This window comes from Anas acuta, chromosome 4 (assembly GCF_963932015.1).
Source record: "Anas acuta chromosome 4, bAnaAcu1.1, whole genome shotgun sequence".
Taxonomy (NCBI): Eukaryota; Metazoa; Chordata; class Aves; order Anseriformes; family Anatidae; genus Anas; species Anas acuta.
The window spans coordinates 14,810,862-14,828,195 of record NC_088982.1 but is presented as its reverse complement, the minus strand read 5'-3'; the positions used below and the strand labels follow the sequence as shown (position 1 = coordinate 14,828,195).

At 40.2% G+C, this 17,334-nt stretch overlaps 1 long non-coding RNA gene across 2 annotated transcripts in view; it reads right to left on the bottom strand.

Annotated features, from left to right (window-relative positions):
* The window catches only part of LOC137855616 (uncharacterized), a 31,477-nt gene extending 22,710 nt beyond the window's left edge, over positions 1–8,767 (bottom strand). The window contains exon 1 of one of the 2 annotated variants that reach the window (XR_011095849.1): positions 8,488–8,767. This is a non-coding gene — a long non-coding RNA (uncharacterized lncRNA). Of the gene's footprint in view, positions 1–4,238; positions 4,305–8,487 lie in introns of those variants that run through there. The other variant, XR_011095850.1, reaches the window with a different exon arrangement.
* Positions 8,768–17,334: the final 8,567 nt, after the last annotated feature.

Here is a 17,334-nt window from a genome sequence, read left to right as displayed (position 1 = left end):
AATAAATGTCAGAACGGCATACAGTTTCACCCCTTGACTAAGCTAAAGAACTCATTTAATATAGTAATATGAAGCTATATATATTACAATAGAGAAAATATTAGGAGAGTATCAATTTCCGATTATTATTACCTGCTATCCTACAGAGACTGTCTAAAAATGAAGGCTTCCATTTTCTTGTTTTTCTATTTCAACCAACCATCCATTCAGTTTACTTTTAGAAATCATAGTTTGAGAAAGCTATACTGGGGTGGCAGATATAGCCCACGGATGCCTATGGGTGAGCTAGTAATGCAGAGTTGTTAAATCAAGAGAGCAGATCTTAGGAGCAACACTGCGCATTACAACCTCTGCATCACACAGCCCTGTGCCGTGACTGCAGAGATACTGCAGGGTGAGAGCGTACCAAAGGTACAGCCCTGTTTACAAGCCCTTCACAGTACTTTGCTAGTAAAAATTATGGCTAGATGACAAGGAAAAAATATATATGCATATAATGTTGCACCATATTAACAAAATTTCCTGCAGCAGTGTATTTTTCCAAGGATTAGCAGACTCTGAAATCTGCTGTGCATTTTAAAGGTAAGGAGAATAAGCTAAGGCATTTGAAGATGTACAGCAGGTAGCTAATTTGTGGGTCCTTTGCCTACGTATATCTGGGAAAGCCAAACATAAGTGCTTACAGTAGAAGCCCCATCTTGGAAGCTTTTTTCCACCAAAAGCAGGCATGTGGCAAGACTATCTATGGACACTAAATGCATTTATGAGATGTGAAGAAGCTAGAGAAAATCGTTTGATTAGATAGGAAAGCACTCTGAGTTTAGCTGTTCCCTGCATGACCCTGAATCCTTTTAAATCTGCTAGGTAAGAGCACAAAGAGTTAAATAATCTCATTTACTGAAGCCTCAGGTGCTCAACTTGCTCAAGGGTGATACAAGAGAAACTACCTAGCCAACGGCCATTTATGCTTTCCTCCTCATCCACTTACACTGAAATGTTTTTTCCCCACTGCTGAAGGCAGTTAGGCATGATTTTCCATGCACCTGCTTTGGGGACTCGCACAGCTCTGTCACCAGTTCAGCTGCACAGGGGGAACGCTTTAAGAAACTTGGGTTTCATTGTTTAAATATTTTAAAGCGTTCATTCGTGTAGGTGAGATCAGATCTCATCCTCAGAGCTAGTGAGACCAAACAATGGCTGGTAAAAGATACGAGCATGTAGGAAGGAATGGACTTCTTCCTTACAAAGAGGAAACAATATAGACAGACACTGTTTTCTGCTGGAAAAAAAAATGCGCCACATATGCAAAATTGGAAGATGCCTAGGGGAAAAGACAAAGTTGATATCAGTGTGAGTGGCATCTTGGGGAAAACCCCAGCTGACAGAAGGAGGCTGCATAGAGGGACAAGCGCTGGGAACTACTAGACAACTGACTGGCACATATGTGGTTTCTGGTGATTAAAATGAGCCATTTAAAAACAGACCTGCTTGAAAAGCAAAAAAAAAAAGTAAATGACATTATACTGGATGGAACAGCTACCAGATGGTCCAGTTACCAGCAGCTACTAGATTTTGTTTTTGTTTTTTTAAATACACACATACACTCACACGAGCAAACGCTCATGGGCCAAAACGGACTGTAAAAGCCATCTGGCACTGCTTGTGCAAGTTTACTACACTGCAAAACCTCATTCTCTCTGGCATTATTTGTGGTTAGAGGACTAATTCTAGTTTCAGCCAGGCAACTAGGCTGCAGTATGGAGCAGGAGAATCAATGGGCATGGAAACAAAGCAGGGAGCCATGCTCATCTGTGAAGAGGCAAGTTCCAAAAGGAAAATGAACTTTACCTTCTCTGTTCCTAAAGTGAGTAATGGGATGGTAAAAAGAATATTCCCCTTATTCTTCACTGCAATTCAAGACCCATAAAAGCTCCCACCTTTTATATAAGGCAGAGCTCCACGATCCTTTTCCAGATAGGATTTTTTTTTTTTTCAGTTACCCACTACTTTCTTCTGTCTTCTCCAACTGCTATCCATTAAGACAGCCATCACAGCACTTAATGAGTTTCTATTCTCCAGTCACTCATCTACCCCTAATTCAATTGCACTTCCCTGCTCTGGCACCTTAAGCAATGTGTGAGCATCTTCAGGTATACCCTAAAAACAAAGGAGACAGTATTTGCCACCCTGCAAAAATAGCATTTGATACATTATCACAAAGCATTAATAAAACATGCTTATACTACAACATCTCCTCTTATAACTTTTTTCTTAATTTTTAAGGAAGATGTTTAATGATGTACATTTCTCAAGGAGTTCTTTCTGGTAGTAACTGGGCATAAATTTTATAAAACAATCAAAGTGGTAAAAAAAGATGCTGAAAATCTTGTACATATCATTGTAGTAGAGAACATATCTTTGCCATGGGGTCTAATCAGGCAAATGGCTCAACATTTTCAGAATTCAGTTTCATGAAATAATTTCCTTAGCTGCAATGCAGAATTCTGGTATGGGCAGGTGTTGTTGTTGGTTTTTTTTTGGTGGTGGTGATGTGTTTTTTTTGGTGGGTGGTTGTTTGTTTGTTTTGATTTTGGTGCAAAGAAGAAAAAAAAAAAAAAAAAACACAAGCAAACAACAAACTTCAAGTCTGTAAGTGTGCATCAACAATCAATAGAGAACTAGTTTTCCATCATGCTGTATGTCTGCATGATGTTAGATGCCTATTCCCTCACAGATGAGACCTGTTTCTGAGGATGCAATAACTGTGCTCCAGCACTGCTGCTAGAGCAGTGCCCTGGGCTCAAATCGAGGCTTAACACACAGTACAAACACAACCCAAAGTAAATGTTTGGCCCACTTTACCTTACAGTCCCTGAAATTCACTGGGAAAGCTTTGAACTGCATGAGCATGCTATAGGTCTGAGGTACAGAGCATCCTGACAAAGCTTGGAGCACTGTAATCAATGTCCGAGGTACAAACATTGCCATACGACCCACTTGTGAGGGCAGAGAGTCCCAGTTTTATTGAATTTATCTATATAGACTTGCCCTTGCTGTACTTCACCAAGAAATTTCAAGTCACTTAAATTGTGGCTAAGGGCATTTACACAGGGGCTGCATGTGGTTCAGTTTGTTTTCAATATTCTGAGGTGGCAATGTAGAACTCTGAATTAGGAGGTTATAAAATTTATGAGTCTTCACTATAAGAAGAAAAAAGCTCGTGAAGAAGATAGTGGAAGCTGCAAACTCCCCTTTAAAAGGCTGCTAACAATTTGTAACCAATTCAACCCAAAATGTTCCTGGGAGAATACCACATCAGGTGAAGTGTTATAGAGGACCACTTATTGCTACATAAACCATTGTAAAATTAATTCAGGTTACAAATAAAACCCAGAAATGCTCTGATCACAAAAGATGACACCTGTAATGTATTTTAGCCATTTTCCCCACAAAAATACTCAGGAAAAGTAAACAAAGCTTTTATTCTAAACCACTCTAAGCTTTCATTATGATAATTCTTTGGGATTTACAGAGACAGATATATCTCCAAAGGTCTGGGTATCGCTTCACCAAATTTTAGAGCAAAGCTCCGAATTCTACAGGACGGTCTAAAACCCACAAAGACTTCACACTTATTTACAATGCCTTTGACGGAATTTCACTCATGGAAGATAGCTCTTCAAAACTTCTTGCTATGAGACTAGAGGATGACAAATGTATTTCTCTGCCTTAGTTCCCAAGAAGCTGCACACAAAAATGTTCATGAGTCACACTGGAATTTTTCAGCCCTTTCATGATTCAATTGCAATCAAAAAGCAGGCTGGACATCTCCGTTCTTGAACTTGTAGTAACCATTCTGCTTAAAAACAGCGTCACTAAAAATACACCTTGTAACAGATTTGATGTATTTTAATGATTTCTGGTTCACTGGGACTCAGATGGAAAACACAAATTTGCTGACAGCACTGTTGCATATAGCTGGTCATAAGAATTAACAGACACTCTTTTTGATTTGTAAATTTTGGACAAAACTATCCATTGGGGTGTATTGCTAGAAACCTCAATTATTAGCAAGCCCTACCAAAAATATGAAATCTCTCTTCCTAAGAAGGGTACAATCCGACACACCACAGTACTGCATGTGTTGTTCTTCTGCTCCTGAATTTCAGGTTACCCCATATACCACCTCCCACTGGCCACCAAGTAGTGCTCCCCCTAAAAAAAAACGACATTCATACCCACAGTAACCCCCACAGTTCTGCAGTCATCTGTCTTGCCTTGTCTGCTTACAGTAATGGGGCATTTTGTGGAGAGGGAGAAAAGGGTTAAAAGAAAAACTACCTAATCTTCAGTCACACATTTGTCACCTTCCCCAAAATAGCTGTAGAATTTGAGCATAGTATGCCATTTGCTTCCCTGACAGGTTAATCCGTTTATTATTCATCCGTTCAATGAAAATACTGAGTCTCCATGCTAAGAACAAAACAAAACCTCCAAAAGCACTGGTTCTCTTTAAATCATATTCATAATCTTGTACAATTTGTCTTCAAATTCAGGTTTATTTTTGAACCCTAGGTTAGAAGCAGGACACCTATTCCTTCAGATTTAGCATTGTTGCCTCTAGCCACATTTATGGAATGTTTTCTGGGTTTTGCAAAATTATTAGCATTTCATTACCTGCTTCTGCAACAGCCATGTATCTACCGTGAAAAGGTCACCCAAAAGTTAATGAACCTGATGCTTAGCCAAACTGCTTCTCTCCTGTGGGACAAGGATTTTCACAAAACTCTGCAAGGCTCATCTTGAAATGTTTCCTGAGCATGCTCCAAAACGAAAATGGATAGTAAGTCACTGAGCAAATCTGTTCCTTTTTCCCAAGCAACTGGTTCTATTGAGCCTTCTGCAACAACATGTAGCTCAACTTCTCAATGGCAGCATTTCTAAGGGAAAACCACGGCAGTGTTTCGAACCAGCCACACAAGTATTATGACCATATAGCTATTCAGAACAGTTACATTCCCTTCCTCTCTTCATTTCTTCATGAGAATCCACTGTCTACACTAAAAACACCTCTCTTGGTGCACAACATATTCTTTTCCTCACAGATTCATCATGTTAGGAGACTGGATTCATGATCCATTCAGGTAATATGCCTAGAACTTTCTCTTCCTCAGGCATTTCCCAATGATAACAACCTTGGATACAGAAGAATTGTACAACATCACAGTTGGAGCTATTGAATTTCATCCCATTCCTCTTACTCAGTCATCATTTCCATATTATTTCCCAGCCTTTTTCTCTATGAATGGTGTCTCCCAACTCTGGCTCATTAATGGAACATATTAATGAAGGCATGAAATGGGAAAAGCCCCATGAATAATATTTGATTCTCTCTCCTGATACTTCCTTTACCAGCACTGATGACTGTTGCCATGTTTACAGTATTGCAGGTCCCTTAGGTAGTCACTACTCCACTGTTTTGCACTTTGGTACCATGCTGAATGTTTGCTTTTATCAAGGGATGATATTAGAGAAGTCCAGAAGATTCTACTGCTAGTGAGCCTTTTTTTGTTATACCACACTTGGCCATTCCTAGGTCTGAATATCAGGAAAAAGAAAAAAAAAATGTCGTTTATTGCACATTTAGTAGTAGCTCACAATATCCTTTATGAAACCTGACAGTGACTCTAATGTAAAACACTACAGGCAGATCCTGAATCTGATCTACTACCTAGACAGAATAACTGCATCAACAAAATGCTGGAGAAGGGTGACTAGATGATTATTTGGTTTTATTTTGTCTGTTGGTTGGTTGGCTGGTTGTCTTTTAAGAGATTGCAGTTGCACAAAGGAATATGTTCAAAAGGGAAGAAAAAGTCACATGAAAGATGAGGGCAGTTGTTTGGGTGTTGTTTTGATTATAGGAAAATCACTCCATCTAGAAAAGGGATGTTCTGTGTTTTTACTCTTAGAGGAAGTGATTACAGCATTAAATGTCTGTAGGCTAGAAACTAGAAATAGCGCAAGAGACTTGAGTTTAAGGGATGTTAATTCAACTGAATGCAAAATCTGCTAGACTATGGTGTCTGGATTTCATTTACTGATAACCAGTTGCTAGTTCAAGTGAGCTGTGATTACCATCTACATCAGGCACGCAGTTCAAACGATGTAATCCTTAAAAGAAAGAGACTATGTTCTCTGATGCTCTCAGCTCATGATTAGGAGTTGATGTTGCCCATCTAAATGAGGTATGGAATTTAATAAAAGGTATTTTTCTGAAAAAAAGCCAGATTAACAACAAGGGAAAATTGTAATGGGACTATTGTTTTTTGGGGAAGAGACACAAACAAGTTTGTAGAAATGTCTGGTCACCACCAGAAAAGGACTAGGCAGATCCAGAAAACCCCAAAGTCAAAAAGTCTGTGGTATGCCTCATTGGTCCAGAGATGTTAGTCTTGTCTCTTGTATACTCCACAAGTGTCCTTCCAAGGTGGTTGTTGGTTACTTGGGGTTCAGGAAAAAGTCTTTCTCTTTCCTTTGAAACATCCTGGTATCAATATAGGGCAAAATAGGAAAGGAAATTGGGATGGAAAAAAAGTTCCTCCTTCTGCATAACCAAATCCTGATCTCTGCCCTCGTAGACGCCTACCTGGGCCTACTTTCAGCTGGGGTAATCTTTTCCATGGTTTCCACAACATCAGTATGGGATAACAGCTCACAAAACTGCTGAAGGTTAATTGGTGTTTGAAATGCACCTTGGAAATATATTATATTTGCAGAGGTGTTGCTCTTAGGGCCAGGAATTGCAGAGGCCCTACAGGGCTTGATCAGGTTCAAGCCTTGAGGGACTGCACGGGCAACAGTCCATTTGTAGGATCATGACTATTCAGGCTCCTCCAGAGGGCTGTGATCCAACCTTTTCATCAAAGCAGGGTCAGCTGTGAGATCAGACCAGGTTGCTCAGGGTCTTATCTACTTGGGTCTTGAAAACCTCAGAGGATGGAGGCTGCACAAGATGTCTGGCCAAAATGAGCATTTTAAAACATCTGTTGTCTGAGTGCTGCCACAGAAGAGCAGTTTTCCTAGGCCTGAATATTGCACTGTTTTTAAGTCAGCAGGCATTCCTACTTATCTGTCTTGACAGAAGTCATCACCATGGCATCCAAGCACCTGGAACAATTACCTAAGGGACAATATGGAAATTGCAAGGCAGCTCCCAGCACAGCTGAGAGAATTCAAGGGCAACGCAATACCCAGTGCATCTGCAGGCTTGCAGGGCGTCCCTGGCTAGCAGCATGCTATTATCTCACCGTGAGTCAGGGTGATGCCACTCTGGTGTGAAACCTCCAGCTGCCTGCCTGCCATGCACGCAGACTGCACTTCCCAGGCTGCACTTTTCTCTGTATCTGTCACTATAACTACACCATCTCCACAAGACCCTTACTGGACTTCCTTACCTGAGCAAAATTAATGTTTCATATTCTGCTTCCAACCAACAGGCATAATGAATCTGTGCGGGTTCATTTACTCCGGTGGACTGCATGCCCTTAGCATAATTGTTTGACTTAGCTGTAACTTAACTTAATTTCCTAATAATCCTCATCAAATTTCCTCAAATTGTCAGAATATGGACTATATTTAAACAGGAGATTTTAGGTATTAATACTCCAGAGCAAATGGCAAAAAAAAAAAAAAAAGAAAAAAAAAAAAGAAAAAAAATATATTATTTTCTTCCCACTGCCAACAGACAAGCAAGAAATGAGGTATTTTAGCTTCTTTGTGTCCCTCAGACTGCAAGGCTAAAATCCAAATACCTGTTGGGAAAAGACTTACTTATGTCTCTCATAATTTCAAAGAGAAATTCAAATTTCCCACAGAGCTTAGGCACAAGAATTCATTCATTTCATATGAAACCATGCTCTGCTGTACATTTTGGTATGCAAAAGAGGTCTCAGAATGGGGCAGGAGAAGGCATTGTTGATACTGAAATAACTTATTGCTGCTTCGCAAGACTGGCACTTACACAGCAGAGAGCTCAAGGACTTGCTGACCTTGGGTATGTTGTTGGCCAATTGTTCCACAAGGAAGGGACATTAGATTGCTTGGACCTAATAAGCAAGGCAGAGGCTTAACCACAGGCGTGCAAATACCTGTATTTTTTCTTGTTCGTATCATCTGTTTACAAGACTCATTTGAAATGTTAATGTCACATTCACTCCGGGTGCTAGAGCACAGAAATTTATGAGGTCTGAGCACCGGCATATTAAGTAATGTGTACGGTACACAGTAAAAAACTCTAATATACACAACTCAAATCACATTTTGATTTTGAGGTTTGGGACTTCCTGCATGTAATTGAGAGCTAGGGATGAGAAAGAAACAACGATGGCTTGTGGAGCAATAGACTTCCTAAGCTGTGCTCTTAAAAATACTTTGATGACTAAGGAAGCACTTAAATGTTAGGGGAGATTTGGAAGGAGATCTTACCTAGCTTCCAGTCAGAACACCCGACGCAAAGCCGTAACAGCTTTCTGAATAAAGAGTTTATGTTTGCTCACAGAACTTTTCTGAAGTTCAGACGAAAAGTAGATATTGCCACCTGCTGACAAAACCGAGGGTAGCAACGCGGGTCTGGAAAAGAAGAGTTTGCGGTGAAATTCAGGCTCTGCTGAAATCAACGGGAGTTTTGCCATTGACTGCAGAAGAGTCCGGATGCCACCTGTGCTCTTAATTTGCCTGGCCAGCCAAACCAAGAAGTGCATTCATCAAAGCCCGAAGCTGAACACCTCTCCTGTGGAAGACAACAGCTGACAGAACAAGAAACATATTTGGCCAGCAGGTCTCAAGTTCTGTCAGCTTCAGTTCACAAGCTCATCTTGATCGAGTGATGGGGAGCACCTGATAAATGGGGCCCTACAGCAGTGTGAGGACTCGTTCGAGGTCATTGTGCAGACACCTTGCAGCTCTGGACCGCAGCTGGAGGCACGCTGCTGCTCCATCTCTGGTGAGCAGGGAGGCTCCTCTCCAAGCTTCAGAGAAAGTGGAAATGCATCCAGTGTGGCCATAGCTGCTGGCACATGTAAGGCCTGAACTACAGCACACCTACTTCACTAGGCACAGAGGGCAAGAGCAGGGATTCAAGGACCCTTCAAGGACCCCCCCAGGGATTCAGCTCTAAGAGAGGCTGCAGCATTGCACAGCTCATTAGCTGCCAGAGGATCCACAGAGAAGGGGCCTTATAAATGCCTCCACCACTGAAGCAGCTTCAAAACTCAGCTAACATCTTAAACACCAAAGCTAACCACTTCTGTGTACATTTTAAGGAAAGCAGATTATATCCAAGTAGACAACAACTTATTTTACCAGGGCTATCAGGCAATCATTACTTTATGGTGCTAATTCCTTTCCATAATGACAAGAGAGAAAAATAAGCAATTAAATACCTGCTTTGTTTTCTCAAATCCAAATTTCAGGATTTTTTTTCCATCCAGGGTTGAACTGAAAGTGAAAATTCAGTTCTCCACAAGACTGAAAGTCCAGTCTGATGTACTCAGCGGTTACTGCAAGAGTCCACTGGACAGACACAGGGTCAGGGCTATAGGAGTTTGCCTGTCTCACAGCTGATAACCATAATCAACTACCACAAAAAGAAAGTTACAGTCTGTCTAGGGAGACATGCCTGTTGCATGGCCCCACAAGCTCTTGTGTGGACTCATAGCAAGCCATTAGCACCTAATTCCTTCATTAAACCATGCCACAGGAGCTATGGCCAACCCCTACCTGTCCCAAGGTGTCCCTTCTGCTCTCCTGCCTCTCAGCGTTTTGTTCCTACCTCTGTGCCTGCAGCACAATGCAGTCTTTCCTTCTGGAGGTCTGCAATGTAAACTGAATCAATAAACTGATCTGGGCTTCTTTTCTGCAGAGAGTTCTGATCTGGTTTCTTTTCTGCTTCTTTTCTGCAGACTTTTTTAACCCAGCTCTGTTCAGTGATTCGGCCCACTCCAGCAACCTTCAGCAGATAGGATCACAGATAAAGTAGCAAAACAGATGGAGGGATGGGCAACCTGAATTGGCAGGAACTCTGTAAATCCCGTAGGTCAGCTTTAGTGCCAAAGCTAGAATATCATGAAACTATGGGATCAAATATCTGGGGCTGTCAAATAGTCTAAAGCAATGCCATCAGATATGTCCCGCATTTCAATTAGGAGTGCAGAGAGGTAGAGGCTACTAATAAACTCTTTCAGCAAAAATGTTTTTAGACTGCATATGAGGTAAATTGGAACAAATCCATATCAGTTATATTGCAATATACATCTCAAATCCAAAGGGAAGTGAATGAGGCATTGCAATGCCATGAACTTAACACACATTAAGCAAAACCAGGAGTACCAAATTATCAGAAAATTTATTCTTGTTAGAAAAATGTTACTGCAATAATGCTCCAAGCAAAAAGAACTGTGCTCTAGGCACAAGTGTACGTACTGTACCTGAAGGCTTCCCACCACTGACTTTTTGTTCATGACATTTAAGCAAGTTATTTATTTTGGACGGGTATGTATTAGTCATTCATTCATCTGCTCTCTTGCTTCCTTCTGCCCTCCTGGCCAGTGGACTTATCACTCACTGGACAAGCTGGTGATGCTTGTGTCAGAATTGCCATTTTGCAGCAAGTGGCACATAAATCCCAAATCGGCTGTTGCATGTGTTTTTGATGATAGCCTAAAACCTCTACGCACTTCAGAGAATCTAACCAAAATGCACAAGTCACACATCAGTGCACAAAGAGAGCACTTTGTCACGTAGGTGAATTTTGGGCTGAGGAAGGTTAGATGAGCTCTGGATTGCTGCCCGCTTCATGTTGCAGGGAATATGGGAACACTTTCCTCAACAGTAAATTTTTCTGGCTCAAAAAACATTCAGGCTACAGAAGTGAATGTGTTCTTTCATATAAATACAGGCAAGACTCTTCCTCTGAAGACCTGAAAAATAAGGTTAAAATATGCTTAGCTATTGAATTATAAAAGTATCCCAAAGGGAAGACTTCAATACAGCATCCTGGAAAAGTAAGGAAAACAACCACAAGGGAGCTATCATCCAGGGGAAGGAAAAAAAAAAAAAAAAAGGAAAAAAAAAAAAAGAAACATGATGACCATTGTTACAAATCTGGCAAATCTGGAAGGAATGAAATTACATGGTCCTTGTTTGGAAAATTAAGGTCTTATATTGAAAAAATACATATACCAGATGTAAGCATATAATGGAACAAGAAATAAGCAGGCTTATAATAAACAGACATGTAAATGCTGTCAGTATAGGCAGTAGCATATCTGAACTGCTTAAACTTCATTCCTTTATGTCAAGCTGAAGGAACTGTGAAAGGAAGGTTAAATGAGAAAGCACAAGGAAATAAACAATTGCAAAGTTTTAATGAGTTTTGCGGTCCTCTAAAAAACATGAAAGACCACTGGAGATTTAAAAACGAACAAAGGCAAATAGAAAAGGAAATCAGGTGCATGTTAGTGGAGATAAGAGCAGCATGCAGCCAAATAGCACATACTTAACAAAAAAAATCACTTCATTATATTTAAACCTTGAAGACAAACTTTGCTCTTTTGCACTATCACAATATGAAGCCTAAAAGTAAAAATGTGCTTTGAGACTTTAAATAGATTGTGTCTCCCTGGCAATTTTAATTAGCATGCTTCTGTTTATACAAATGTGTCTGTGGGGAGCTGGTTTGAAGAATGAAAGAACAAGCCTAGATGAATATATTGAATAATTTTAGCATCCATAATTTTAGTTTCCTTTGTCTGCCTATAAGCAAAATGATCCAAAAATGCATTAAATTAATATTTTAAAATTATCCAAAATCCCTGTTCATTTAATGTACTATTTACGTATTCCTAGTTTGCTCATATGCTAGTGCAAATAGCCAGCTCAAATAGCATAGCAGTTGCACAGAGCAGTATTTCAATAAAATGTAATTGTAAGAAGCAAGTTCTAAGTGCAGCTAAACTAGAGTTAAAAAAAGGGGGGGGGGGGGGGGGTGGAGGGGGGGAGAGAAAAAGAAAAAGGGAAAGGGAAAGAAAGAGGAAAAGAATAAGAAAGAGAAAATTGGAAAAAAAAAAAGAAGAAGAAAGAAAGAGAGAAAGAGAGAAAGAGAGAAAGAGAGAAAGAGAGAAAGAGAGAAAGAAAGAAAGAGAGAAAGAAAGAAAGAAAGAAAGAAAGAAAGAAAGAAAGAAAGAAAGAAAGAAAGAAAGAAAGAAAGAAAGAAAGAAGGAGAAAGAGAAGGAGAAAAAGAAGGAGAAAAAAAGGAAGGAGAAAAAGAAGGAGAAAAAAAAAAGGAGAAAAAGAAGGAGAAAAAAAAGAAGGAGAAAAAGAAGGAGAAAAAGAAAAAGAAGGAGAAAAAGAAGGAGAAAAAGAAGGAGAAAAAGAAGGAGAAAAAGAAAAAAAAAGAAAAAGAAAAAGAAAAAGAAAAAGAAAAAGAAAAAGAAAAAGAAAAAGAAAAAGAAAAAGAAAAAGAAAAAGAAAAAGAAAAAGAAAAAGAAAAAGAAAAAGAAAAAGAAAAAGAGAAAGAGAAAAAGGGAAGCAGGATGTAAGCAGGGCAGGAAGGAAGGAAGCCTGGTCAGAAAGAAGGGAGAAAGGAAGGAAGGAAGGCTCTTTGAAATAGGTAGTCAGAAGACTCTCTGCTGTTTTGTGGCAGGAAGAGGATTTGAGAAGAGCTCTGTAGAAGAAACAGCTGTGGAAGCTCCCTCCCTCCCCTCATTTACTCTGTTTTAATATCAGAGGAGTAATCTATAATATATGTCCCAGGAGAATCTAGAAATTCTTTCACCTACCCTGGAGGTTTGGATTACTTGTCTAATAAATTATTTTAATCTGTCCCCCAGGCAAAGTGAGAAATTTGGCATATGGCAATTCTGTCCTTCCCTCTTCTGCTATATGTTAAGGTAAAATCCCACTCTGATTTACATGTCATACTATACTGCTACAATTAATCGAACTGCAGCAGTCAAGGCATAATGTAGTGCTATATATATTTTTCAGGAATGGTTGATTTCACAAAGTTTCAGTATTAACAGCTTTGATTGAGTTCTGCAAGTTCATGTATCTTTCTCCTTACTCCCTGCCTCTCTTGAGATATTTTATTGCAGGCTTTCTTATAAGGAAAGTTCTGCTATGTTGTATAGGATTTTAGTTTATGCAGAGTGTGCATACAACTTATTTGCAATAATCTTGTCTCTTCGGACTCTTTTCAACAAGCAGTAAATCGTGAAACTGTATCTCAAGACTACTCAGAATTTTGGCTGAAACCAGGAGGTACAGAAGGATATTTTTATTGAATGCCAATAAATAAATAAATAAATAAAAATCCAGATCTTTCCAGGGAGATCTTTGTGCTAGCTTTTAAATAAAGTTGACTTTAACAATCCCTCATTATACACAAATGAAATAACCTAAGCTGATGCCATGAAAGGCACACAAACCAGAACACAGAGATGTTCTGCTCACATGAGCAGACCCTGTGGGACAATCTACAGATTTTCTTGGAGGCAGAGACTCTGTGGTACCAGTCCTGAGAAGCACTCTCAATGGCTACACAGCTTCGTGGTCTTCCTTCTTTTTACTTTAGAAAAGAAGAGAAAGGCGACTAGAGTATTATTGTCCAATGTGGGCAATTATTCATCCGATCCCAGCAGAGGGACGGAAGCGGGTGCTTTTTACATTAATGTACAGAAGCAGATGCAACCAAAATTCTGGAAAATCTCAGACTATATTTCTCACACACGAAAACAAACAGAGCTGGGAAAGGACTTAAGACTTGCAGAGAGACAAGGAAATAAATTTCCATCCATGCCTCATGTTCAGACTGGGAAAACCATTTCATTTTAGATCATTTTCTTTGATATCAGCATCAAAAATGGAAGATGGAGAGTGGGCTCTTGCTCAACAGTCCTTAGGACACAGGAGCAAGGAGAACTCAAGCTGTAGAGGGGAGCAGAGGGTTACTGGCATATGGTTTCCATTTAAATTCCCTGAACCTTTAGTTGTTTTTCTAAACTTGCCTTTCTTGAAGTTTGAACTTCTAAGATGTTTTGGAGATGTCTGAGCAAGCAGGTGCTTCTGCTGATCAGGTTTCCTCTCACTGATCCACTGTCACATAACACCATAGAGGAGAGGGGGGCCTTGCCCCAAATTTTCCCAGCACCTTACTGATAAAAACCTGAAGAAAATGCCTTTTAAGCCAATATATAATGAAGATGAAATTTAAACTGCCTTTATGTAAAACATACCATATAGCTGGTTAAAAGAGCCTGTGGCAAATGAACATAACTTTAAGACATTTCTAGCTACAAAATAAATCAGCTGCAGTGCAGTGCAACACTGCTCTCTTAAGAATTACTCTTACAAAACAAGCTGTGGTTGGCGTTAACAAAGGCAGCCAGATGATGACCAACAGGTAGCTCCAAAAACCATGGGGTAAAACAAAACCAGAACAGGTCAGTGAGACAACACCTGCAGAGGAGGCTGCAGATGGAGCAATCTTGCTCTGTGTGCTTGGAAGGGGCTGCAGACAAGCCAGCCGGGTGCCAGCAGAGGGCTGTGCTTCAGCAGCCCATCCTTCCTCCAGCCAGCACTCTTAAAACAGGAGAAAAAGGCTCCTGCAAAGTTGTTTTCCTTCTTTACAGCCTTTTTAGCTCCTTTTTACTGAGCACAAAAATGCTTAATATATTTTTTGAATCCCACTCCTGGAGCAAACATCACACTTCTCTATTTGAAGAACGTTTCAAACCTTTTTAGGAGCAAATAAAAGCAACAAAATACCAATATATTCAGATTTCTTACTCCTGTACACATTCATGAGAGTAAACTTTAAAAATATTCACTTCCTCCCCTAGGATCGAACTTGGAACACTTGAATGTTTGGGACTGCCATTCATAACACTAATAACACTTTTCCCTGAGTTTCTTGTTCCCTGCAGTTAAGTGAATGAAATAGAAAACCTTGCATTTCTCCCACACTTTAGCATCAGTGAGCGGGTGCACTAGTCTGGGATTGTTTCCCCTTGTCTGCCTTCTACATCAGTACCTATTCAGAAAGCACCTGGTCTCTGAATGTATTCAGAGCCAGTTATCTCCATATACAATATATCCTAGCAGACCCAGGATTCCATTCTTTTTTTTTTTTTTTTTTTTTTCTTTTCTACTTAGGAAACAATTATTTGACTATTTGTCTGTCTTTCTCCACTCCCTGCCCCATAATTTTTGAAACTGTTGGCCAATTTTAATGGAATCCAGAAGAAAAGCCCATATCTTAAAGACATTAAATTCCCATCACCTTTGTCAATAGGTGAGGAGGACAGATTTTGAACTAGTGCCTCTGCTGAAGGAAAGGTACTAGCCTCAGCAACAGCAGTCAGCCAGTCAGGATGCATGCCAGCACACAGATCCTTGCTAGACCTTTGGTCAGAAAAAAAATAAGTTCTGTAAGGGAGATAAAGGAGTGCCTTAGGGCTGTATGAAGCTGAGAGTACAGGGCTGTATGAAGCTGGGAGTACAGGAGAGACAAGGAGTGGAAAATTTAGAACTTAAACTTGATGTAAAAGAAGCAATATTATTTCTGCTGTTTCACTCAAGACTTTTTTTGCCCATGTCCCACCTACTTCAGAATGAGTCCTGAGAGCTGCACGTAGCCTTAAGGGTAACACCTAAGGGTATACCTCTGGCAGGCAGGTAATACCTGGCCCCCTGTCCAAGCACACTACCTGGGGAGGCCACCCTCAGATGGACAACTTGCTTCCCTCTCCCTGCTCGGCAAGGCAAGGATCCTAGGTTACAGTACCCAGCAGGGTCTGTATACCCAGTGGCTGGTGGGCTGGGAATGGGGACACACCACCCACTGCACCTGACCCACAGCCCCCACTGGCAGCCGGACCCAGCGTGTGTTCTACCTAATGCCTCACTTCCTACCCGCCCTTTCTCTACGAGCTCCCATCTTACCAACAGTTTCGGCCACAGCTCTCTTATTTGCACATCTGCATAGTGAACCAAGCACAGAAAGTAGGCCAACAGCAACGAAATGACCTGTCTTATTCCTCCCCTCCAGCCCCACCTCTCCTAGCAGAATGCAGTTTGAAGATGACTCAAAGTCCCTTTCCATCTGAACAGGTAGCACCCCAACACAAAAGAGCAAGTCAGAAGTCAAAATTTCCATTTCCCATTTTTTTCCTTTTTTTTTTTTTTTAATTATTTTTTTTCTAAGCATTTTCAATTTTCCATGGAAAATATTATTTTTGTACTAGATACAGTAACTCTAATTTTCCCTTGAGGATTACAACTAAGGTTGCAAAAAAGATGGCATGACCAATTTTGAGCACCCTATTATTTAGCAGCAAAGTCCTCCTTTGATCCATCTCCCTGCTGACTTCAATGGAGCAGCACTAGGTATAAATTAAAGCAAAATTCAGTCCATCAGCTCTACTTTAGGCTTCATGCATCCCATTTAAGCAGTGCCTCCACCTTGATTTCACCTTGCTGCAGTCAGCAAAGAATGCTGATATAAAAGGTGCTGTGCTTTTTTGTGTATCCACTCACTATGCTTTCATGTTTCAGCTGTACCATTTTACCTTACCATTAAAATTACATTTGGGCAAAAGTGAAAGAGTGTATAATCTCTTCTGCTCTCTCTGGAGGAAAAGCCTCCATTAACTTTTTCTTTGTCTCCCTGTACACAAATAGCAAAAACACGTATTTTCCAGTCAAAAACAAGCAGCAAAGTAAGAAACCCATTACAGGGAGTGCAGTCATTCAATCTAACATTTTTCATGTGAATGGAGAAATAAAGTAGGATTTCTTCAACAGGCAGGAACCTTGGTTTAAAAAAAAAAAAAAAAAAAAAAAAAAAAGATATATCAAGATCATCAATCAAGTTAGCAGAAGTTAGATGTCCAGTCCCTTAGATGCCAATAACAATCCCAACCATATTGCATCAATTAGCCACTGATTGCTTGTGAAGAAGAAAGCTCTAGTGCTTCTCTCCCTTCCCTCATTACCATGGAAGAGTGCACCACAAAGAGCCATATCACAAGTAGCAGCCACGGCCACGTGGATGTGTGCTCCCCGCACAGTCAGGTCAAGACTCTATCTGCCATTGAAGAGTTCTTTCATGTTACAGAAAAAAAAAATCAAATAACTCCATGGGCTAAAGCTATTTGTGACAGTAATCTTTTTCTGCTCTCAAATGTCACCCACTAAGCATGCTTTATTCATCTCGTCACAAAACTTGGCGGCACAGGAACTCATTCTTTGGCCTTAACAGAGACACAAAATGAG